The sequence below is a fragment of the Carlito syrichta genome, unplaced genomic scaffold (assembly GCF_000164805.1).
Source record: "Carlito syrichta isolate Samal-C Ts95f unplaced genomic scaffold, Tarsius_syrichta-2.0.1 Scaffold77358, whole genome shotgun sequence".
Classification (NCBI taxonomy): Eukaryota; Metazoa; Chordata; class Mammalia; order Primates; family Tarsiidae; genus Carlito; species Carlito syrichta.
The window spans coordinates 106,350-115,684 of NW_007021454.1; the positions used below are offsets into that span (position 1 = coordinate 106,350).

General features: G+C 34.9%; 1 long non-coding RNA gene across 1 annotated transcript; it reads left to right on the plus strand.

The window, feature by feature from the left end:
* The first annotated feature begins 406 nt into the window (after positions 1–406).
* On the plus strand, positions 407–1,460 carry LOC110595270. Its single transcript, XR_002481724.1, has 2 exons — positions 407–449; positions 1,298–1,460. It is a non-coding gene; the product is annotated as an uncharacterized LOC110595270 (long non-coding RNA).
* Positions 1,461–9,335: the final 7,875 nt, after the last annotated feature.

Below are 9,335 nucleotides of genomic sequence, written 5' to 3' on the forward strand. Positions count from 1 at the left end.
CATTTCTGGTCTTAAAATTTAATCTTTAGTTCATCTTGAGTTATTTATTAATATTTAAAGAGGGTTTCACTCTGTTCCCCTGGTTAGCATAGAGTGGCATAATCATAGTCCACTACAGCCTTGACTTCTGGGCTTGGGTGATCCTTCTGCCTCAGCCTCTCCAAGTAGCTAGGACTACAAGCACACGCTGCCATGCCTGGCTAATTTTTAAAATTTTTTTTATCTCACTTGTTGCCTGGGCTGGCCTACACTCCAGGGATCAAACAGTCCTCCTGCCTCAGCCTCCCAAAGTGCTAAGATTACAGGTATGAACCACCACTCCCAGCCTAATTTTCTTTCTTTCTTTTTTTTTTCATAGAGACAGTCTTGCTACATTGCCCAGGTTGATCTCAAACTCCTGTCCTCAAGCTGTCCTCCCACTTCAGCCTCTCAAAGCACTGAGATCACAGGTGTGAGCCACTCTGCCTAGCCTTGAGTTAATATTTGTATATGGTGAGACATAGGTGTCTAGTATACTTCTGCATATGCTCAGTTTTTACAATAAGCTCATTTTAAGTATCATCCAAATATGAGTATCTGAAAATTTATGGGGTGGTTGAAGATTTTATTATTTGTTTTTTCAAAAAGATCACTGAAATGTGAGAAAATATAAAATATTTTTGGGGTTTTTTTACATTTATTCTATGTATTAGTATTGCTTTATTTTGAATACATATTAAGAGAGGCACTATTGATCTTTAGGTATTTCGGGATGCTGATATCCTTAATCCATATTATCTCAGATTTTATCCTTTACATTTATAGTCATTATACTAAAACATACAAAACCATCTTCCTAGGCTTTCCTATGTTAGCTTTCCTGGTCTCTTTTTGAACAAATGACAGTGATCCCCAAATATCTTTATCTGAGGACGCCTTTATATCTGTAAAAATGATTGAAGAGATTTTATTTTTGTGATTTGTTGTAATATATTAAAATTTAAAAATTTAAAAATGTTTATTCATTAATTTAAAATACCAATAAATCCACTATTTGATAATATAAATTGCATATTTTACAAAAAAAAAAACCTTTATTTTCCGCAATGTGCTTCTGTGGTTTAAAAATATATAGTTGACTATCTAGGATGGAGTATGTATTTAGGAAATTTGGAGTTATGTTTTCTATAGTTTTCTTTCTTTGAGTCACCCAGGCTGGAGTGCAGTGGCACCATTATGATTCTGGGCTCAGGCTATCTTTCCTCTCCAGCGTCCAAGCCACCATGCCCAGCTAATTTTTTTTTTTTAATTATTGCAGAGATGTAGTCCCGCTATGTTGCTCATACTGGTCTTGAACTCTTGGACTCAAGCAATCCTCCTGCCTCCCAAAGTGCTGGATTACAGACATGAGGTACCACATCCAGCCTTACCTTTCTTCAAGTATCCTGTTATTATCCCTAATAAAAACTTGTTAGACTGTTTGTCAGAATATTTATTTGCATGTTTGGTGTCTGTTTCTCTTATTAAACTATAAAATATATGAGATTAAATCATGTCTTTTTTGTTTATCATCCTGTACCTAGCTCCTAACACAATGCTTGCACATTGTAGTAGGTGCTCAAGTAATTTTTATTGAATGAATATAAGAAGAGCCTGAACTAGTATGATATCACTAGAAATAGAAAGACATGAATAACAAAACCCTTGAAGAACTTGGCGGGGTTGTTGTAATAAAGCTACAGGGGGAATCTAGGAAATATTTTTGGTGAATATACCAGCAACATTGTTTTTTTTGTTTTGTTTTGTTTTGTTTTTACAAAAAATCATCAATCTATCTAATTTGTAGGAATGATATTTGTGGTGTCTACCAAATGTTTAGGAGTGATATACATCCCACATCTCAGTGATAGATGCAGTCTTTCCCAGCACTGGTGAAGAAGGCCAGGTAAGGTCTGATTCTAAGGATCTAAACACACCATTCTAATAGAGAGCCTGGAGATGTTCATACATTTAAGGTCAACTGTGGAAGACCATAAATTTGTGAAATAATTATCATTACTATTTAGCTACAAAAATCACTCACTGTTTTGACTTAAGATTGTTGGTTTTATGAATATGGTGGCATATACCTGTGGGGGGCTGAGGTGGGAGGATTGCTTGAGCCCAGGAGTATGAGGCTTCAGTGAGTATGATTGTACCACTTTAGCCTGGGCCACAGAGCAAGACTACATTTCTTAAAAAAGAGAAATCCTGGCTTTAATATGTAATTATTAACAGCCTTTCAGTCAAAACTGAAATAGCTAGGGAGATAACTATTTACCTACATTAAAAACTTCAGGCAGTAAGCCGGGCTTGGTGGCTCAGCCTGTAATCCCGCGCCTTTGGGAGGCTGAGGTGAGTGGATTGCCTGAGCCTGCGGGTTCAAGACCCGCCCGGGCAGCGAGACCTCATCTCTACAATAAATAAAAAAAATCAGCCGGGCGTGGTAGCGCATGCCTGTAATTCCGGCTACTCGGAAGGCTGAGGCGGAAGGATCACCGGAGCCCAGCAGGTCGAGGCTGCGGTGGCCGGGAGCGGCCACTGTACTCCAGTCTGGGCGACAGAGTGAGACTCCAACTCAAAAATAAAAAAAAAAAAACAAAAACAGCAAAACAAAACTTCAGGCAGTGCTCTTTATAATTTCATTTCAAATTAATCAGTCCTGTCTATCAGAGTTTAAGATACTTAGTCTCTCCTGAGAGGGATTATCGTCGCAAGCAACAGAGATTAAATAAAAAGCAGGAAATTAGAAAAAACTTCAGTCATTCACTTCTGATTATCTTTAGATTTTGGCTTTAAAAAGAGACAGGGGTTTGGAACAAGTGATTAAATTGAAATTTTTAGATTTTTTAAATTAATTCATATCTTTATTGTGAATGAATTGGTGACATGTAATTTCATAATTTTAAATGTGGGATATACAAATCTGTATACTACAAAGATTAAGGGGGAAGATGAATAGTCATTTAATTTGTCATAGGTTTCTTGTACATATCAAAGATTCAGTAGATAAAGTTTTCAGTTCCGTTCCACAGATATTCGGTGGGCACATCTTATGTACTGGTTATGTTGTTCTAGAATCTCATCTCTCATATAAAGCCAGGTATTCCTGAATTAGTTCAGTTTTAGCAGTGAGACTGCAGATATTGACAGAATTTTTGTGTATGTATGTGCATCATCCATAAGAGGGCAGCAAAGGACCAGCATGATTTTGTTCTTATGTAGTCTTAAAGCAGAGATTGCCTCATATTGCAACTTAATAAAAATCTTTCATGAGTAGGAGAAAACAGAGGGCATGGTTCCAGCTTTACTTAGTTTCTGAGGTACCTTTTTTATGGTCTGATATGATTTTAGTACTGCATAGACTGTTTCAATGGACTATGATATCAACAACTATGATATCAACAATAGCCGAGTGATGGCCTGTTAGCCCTGTTGTCAGGGTTTGAATCCTGGAAGCATGACGTACTAGCTTTGAAACCTAGAAAGACTACTTGGTCCATTTTCTCATCTACTTAAAAGGAAAAAAGGAGACTAACAATGCCTACTTAACGTGATTTTAATAAAATGAACTGTGTCCTGAAAAGAAGAACAGTTAAAAGATGGTGCTAGAGAAAACTATAGCTGGCCAGAATTGGATGTATGTTATTTACTTTGCAAAAATCCTATTTAGAGTCTGGTAAAAGAAAGCATAGGTAGCTCTCTGTAGCTACTTATATTTTTAGTTAGTTGACATATATACTTACGTACTAACCAATTATCATTTATTCATATAATTTTTCAAGCCAATTAAATATACATTGCATTAAAATCTTTTGCAATCTCAAGTGTCAAGTTTTAATTTGGTCATTCTAATTTTTTGTTTTCTAAATGATTAAGTAAAGTAATATTTGAAGCACTGAGCTTGTTTCATACTCTTTTTTTTTTTTTTTTTTTGAGTCGTAGTCGTTCTGTCACCCAGGCTGGAGTGCAGTGGCATGCTCATGGCCACCACATCCTTGACCTGCTGGGCTCAGGTGATCCTTCTGCCTCAGGCTTCCAAAGTAACTGGAACTACAGACGCATGCCACCACACCCAGCTATTTTTTTGTTTATTGTAGAGATGAGGTCTCACCAAGTTGCTCACGCTGGTCTTGAACCCCTGGGCTCATGCAGTCCTCTCACCTTGGCCTCCCAAAGTGCTGGGATTATAGGTATGAACCACTGCGCCTGGCCTTGCTTCGTACTCTTAATTCTCATAAATTTATTGTGAGATTTGATACGTTTCTTCTCATTTCTGATGTTTGATGTTTTTCATTTGTTAAACTTTCTTGATTATTTCTTTTTTCCCCTTTGCCTGTAAAATTTTGTTGATTATGATTCTGTTTTTTATCTGTTGTGCTTTAGTTTTTTCTTCATATGTTAGATGTATCTTGACTGGGCACAGTGGCTCACACCTATAATCTCAACAGTTTGGGAGACTGAGGCAGGAGGACTGCTTGAGTGTAGGAGTTCAAGACCAGCCTGGGCAACATAGCGAGACCTTGTGTCTACAAAAATAAAAATAAAAAAATTAGTTAGCATGATGATATGTGACTGTAGTCCCAGCTACTCAGGAGGCTGAGATGGGAGGAATGCTTGAGCCCAGGAGGTCAAGACTGTGGGCCGTTCAGCCTGGGTGTCAGAGTGAGACCCTGACTCAAAACAAAAAACTGTCTTTTTATTGATAGTGAGAACTAATCAGTATCTAACCTCTCTCTGTAACTCTCAAATAAAATAAGACATGTAGCCTGGTTTATTTTTCTATTCCTCTCTTGTGACATGACTGTATTTTAAGAAATAATCTAAAATTTTAGTCTGAGATGATTTTTTGTTTCATTTTGCCTCTTAAAATGGATTACAAGTGGTATACAGAAATAGATTAGTCATAACCTCTGCTTCATAACACAAGCATGCTAATAGCCCATGCAAGGCCTTCATTTATTTTTTACTTACTTTCATTACCGATTAAGCATCCAAGAAGCCACCATCCAATTTAACAGCCAGGATCTTGATATTAACCCATATCTAGCAATGTGGTGCTGTTCCCTCTCAAATCCTTGCCTCTGTCGTGGGGCATCCATCATACATTTATCTTTTGCTGTTATTCCTTTGACTTATATAGCTTTATCTATATTTCCTAAGAATATTATTGAAAGTAGTTGTTTTTAATTATATTTTTAAAAAGAATCATGCTGTTTGCAATCTTCCAAGACTATATGGAATCTTCTGACAGATTTTATTGTGTGAACATACTAGAGTTTGTTTTCCATTCTTCTATTGATAGACATTTAAATTGTTCAGGATTTTTCCTACTTTCTGTTGTCACTTAAGCAGTAGTTTTGTTTGGAATTGAATCAAGGAGTAGAATTGCTCTCAGTGTTCAACTCTACATGATCTATAAGTAGTACTAAATATTAATTCTTAGTATTGATAGAAAGATACTTTTTTTTTTTTAAAGTCAAGGTCTCATTCTGTCACCCAAGCTGGAGGGCAGTGGCATAACCACCGCTTACCACAGTGAGTATTAAATACTAAATACTAAATAATTGTACCCATTTGGAATCCCATGGAATGGATAAAGAATTTTATGAACAACATCTTCTCTAGCACTTGATATTTAGGTAGTCTCAGATTGACTACAGGTAGAAGTTTTATTATTATAGTCTTGATTACACCTCTTTTGTGATTTACAAGTTTAATCATCACTCCATATATTTATTGGCCATAGTGTTTTCTCATCTCAAGATGCCTGTTCATGTCTTTTGCCCATTTTTCTATTTGTTTTTCACTTATTATTGCTTTGGAGTTATTTGTATATTCTTGATACTAATTATCAGTTGTGTGAATTTTAAATATGTTCTCATTTGTAACTAGGTTGTTTGACATCTTGAAAATATATTTTGATAAACAAGAAAATCCTAATTTTTACTAGTCAGACTTATTATTTTAAAATTTATTGCTTAAAATTTATTTTTAATTTTATATTTCTTTTCTTATATTGTTTGCATTTTAAAAATTCTTTTCTCCCACTAAGTCTAAAATATGTTTATCTATGCTTTCTACTCAGAGCTTTTAAGTTTTGTTTTCAGTATTTAAACTTTTAGTACATTTGGATCTGAGTCTTACACCTTGTGTGATATAGAACTCTAATTTCACCTTTTACCAGATGTATAATTATTTTTTCCTACCTCCATTTATTGAATAGTCCCTCATTTCCCCACCAATATGACACATTTCTTCTGACATAGCCAAAGTTCTATAGATGCATGGGATTGTTGTGACTCCTTATTGAACTCGGTTCATATGTCCAATTTGTTTTGTGCTGTTTAAATTACCATAGCTTCATAGTAAGTCTTGATATCTGATAGGGCAAATTCCTCTATAGTTGTCTTCAGACACTTCCTGACTCTTTAAAAACAATCTTTATTCATTTTGCTTTTTAAAAAAATAATTTGCTTAACATGATCAATGAAAAAGACCTATTAACTCATTATTAACTCTGGTCTCATTAGCGGTCACTTCCCATTTACCCCTAGCATTCTGGGGTTTTAATTCGAATTACATTAAATTTATAAATCAGTTGATTACAATGTTGAATCTTCTTACTCTTTTATAAACATGGTATATTCCCCCATTTATTCAGGTCTTCATTTATTGTCTTTTTGTAGTTTTCACCTAGAGATCTTGCGTGTCTTTTATTAGATTTATTTCTAGGTACCTGATATTCTCTTATATTGTTGAAAATGTTGTTTTCTATTTAATTACATTTTCAAGTATCTGTCACTGGTATAAAGAAATGCACTTGACTTATATATGACAACCTTATATCTATTCACTCTGTAATGGTTTCTCATAAATTACTATTTCTCATACATTGTAGATTTTTTGATTTTTTGCAACAATGATCATATCATCTGCTAATAAAGTTAGTGTTATTTAATTCTTTGCAATCATCTTGGACTTCAGTGTATTTTCTGATTTTATGTGCTATTAGAATAATCAATTTATAATTTTTTTGGTAAAAGGAATACTTTTACTGTTTCTTTAGGTTGATTTCTGCTATAGGTTATCCTTACTTTTTTCCCTTTTGTTATGAATTTAATAGTGAATTTTATCAAATGCTTTTTCTGCCTCTATTGGAATAATTATGATTTTCTCTTTCCATCTGTAATTATAATGAATCAAATTTATAGATTGTTCTAACAATTAAACTATTCTTCTATTCATTGGATAAATTCAACTTGATCTTTTTAAAAATTTTAGCTATTAAGTAGACACCAAATTTTATTTCACAGTCAAGTTTGACAGTTATGAAAACTAGTGAAATTAAGTAATAGAAAATATGCTGCATTTTATAAAAAGTATAAACATAAAAAGTAAGATATACTTTTAACTACTGCCTTTATTTTATTACTGGCTCTTTTCCAGCCAAATAATGTTAGGTACAGATAAGAAGTAGTGTTGAAATTACAGGAAGATTTTTTTTGTAGCAGCTTTATTGGGATATAATTCACATAGTGTATGATTCACTCATTTAATACGTACAGTGATTTTTAGTATATTTACAAAATTGTGCAACCATTACCACAATCAAATTTACCACATTTTTATTATCCCAAAGGAAACTCTGGACTCATTAGCGGTCACTTCCCATTTGCCCCTAGCATTCTGTCCCAGTCCTCCCATTCAGCCCAAGGCAACCACTAATCTACTTTGTCTCTATAAAATTTGCCTATTCTGGACATTTCATATACATGGAATCATGCAATATATGATTCTTTGCGACTAACTTCTTGCACTTAGCATAATGTTTTGAAGGTTCATCCATGTTGCAGAATGTATCAATACTTCATTTCTTTTTATTGCTTCATTCCTTCTTATCCATTGTATGGATATACTACATTTTGTTTATCCATTCACCAGTTGACAAGCATTTGGATTGTTTCCATTTTTTTGGCTGTTATGAATAATGCTGCTGTGATCATTGACTTAAAAGTTTTTGTGTAGACATATGTTTTTATTTATCTTGAGTACCTAGAATTGCTGTCATAGTAACTTTATGTTTAATATTTTGAAGAACTGTCTAACTGCTTTATAAAGTGTTGGTACTATTTTATATTACCATAGAAAGTGTATGAGAATTCAAATTGCTTCACATTCTTGACAACATTTGCTGTTGTGTATGTGTGGGGTTTTTTGTTTGTTTGTTTTTGTTTTTTCAATTAGAGTCTCACTCTGTCACCTAGGCTGAAGTTCAGTGGCATGATCATGGCTACCACAGCCTCAACCTGCTGGGCTTAGGTGATCCTTCTGCCTCAGCCTGCCAAGTAGCTGAAACTAGAGACGAGCGCCCCCACACCTAGCTAATTTTTTGATACTGTAGAGATGAGGTCTCACCAAGTTGCCCAGGCTGGTCTGGAATTCGTGGGCTCAGGCAGTACTCTCACCTCTACCTTCCAAAGTGCTGAGATTACAGATGTGAGCCACCATGCTTGGCTTGTATATCTTTTTTTGTTTTTCTTCTTTTTTTCTTTGAGTCGGAGTCTCAATTTGTCACCCAGGCTAGAGTGCAGTAGCATGCTGGTCATGGCCACTGCAGCCTCGACCTGCTGGACTCAGGCAATCCTTCCATCTTAGCTTTTCAAGTAGCTAGAACTACAGGCATACGCCACCACATCCAGCTAATTTTTGATTTATTGTAGAGACAAGTTTTCGCCATGTTGCCTAGGCTGGTCTCAAACTTGTGGGCTCAGGCAGACCTCTTGCCTCCACCTTCCAAAGTGCTGGGATTACTGGTGTGAGCCACCGCGCCTGTCCTGGCTTGTATGTCTTTTTTATAATAGCTGTCTAGTGGATGTGAAGTGGTATCTCATTGTGGTTTTGACTTTCATATCCTTGATAGATAATGATGTTGAGCATTATTTCATGTGCTTTATCAGCTATTTGTATATCTTCTTTGGAAAAATATCTATTCAAATTCTTTGCCCATTAAATTTTTTTTTCAAATTGAGATAAAATATATATAACAAAATTCACCATCTAACCATTTTAAATTATACAATTCAGTGCTATTAAGTATACTTACAATGTTGTACAACCATCACCACTGTCCATTTCCAGAACTTTGTCATCATTTCTAGTAGAAACTTTGTGCCCACTAAATGATAATTCATTTTTAGCTCTCCCAGCTGCTGGTAACCTCTGTTCACCTTTTGTCTGTATGAATTTGCTTATTCTAGGTACCTCATATAAGTAGAATCATACAGTATTTGTTCTTTTGGGTCTGGCTTATTTCA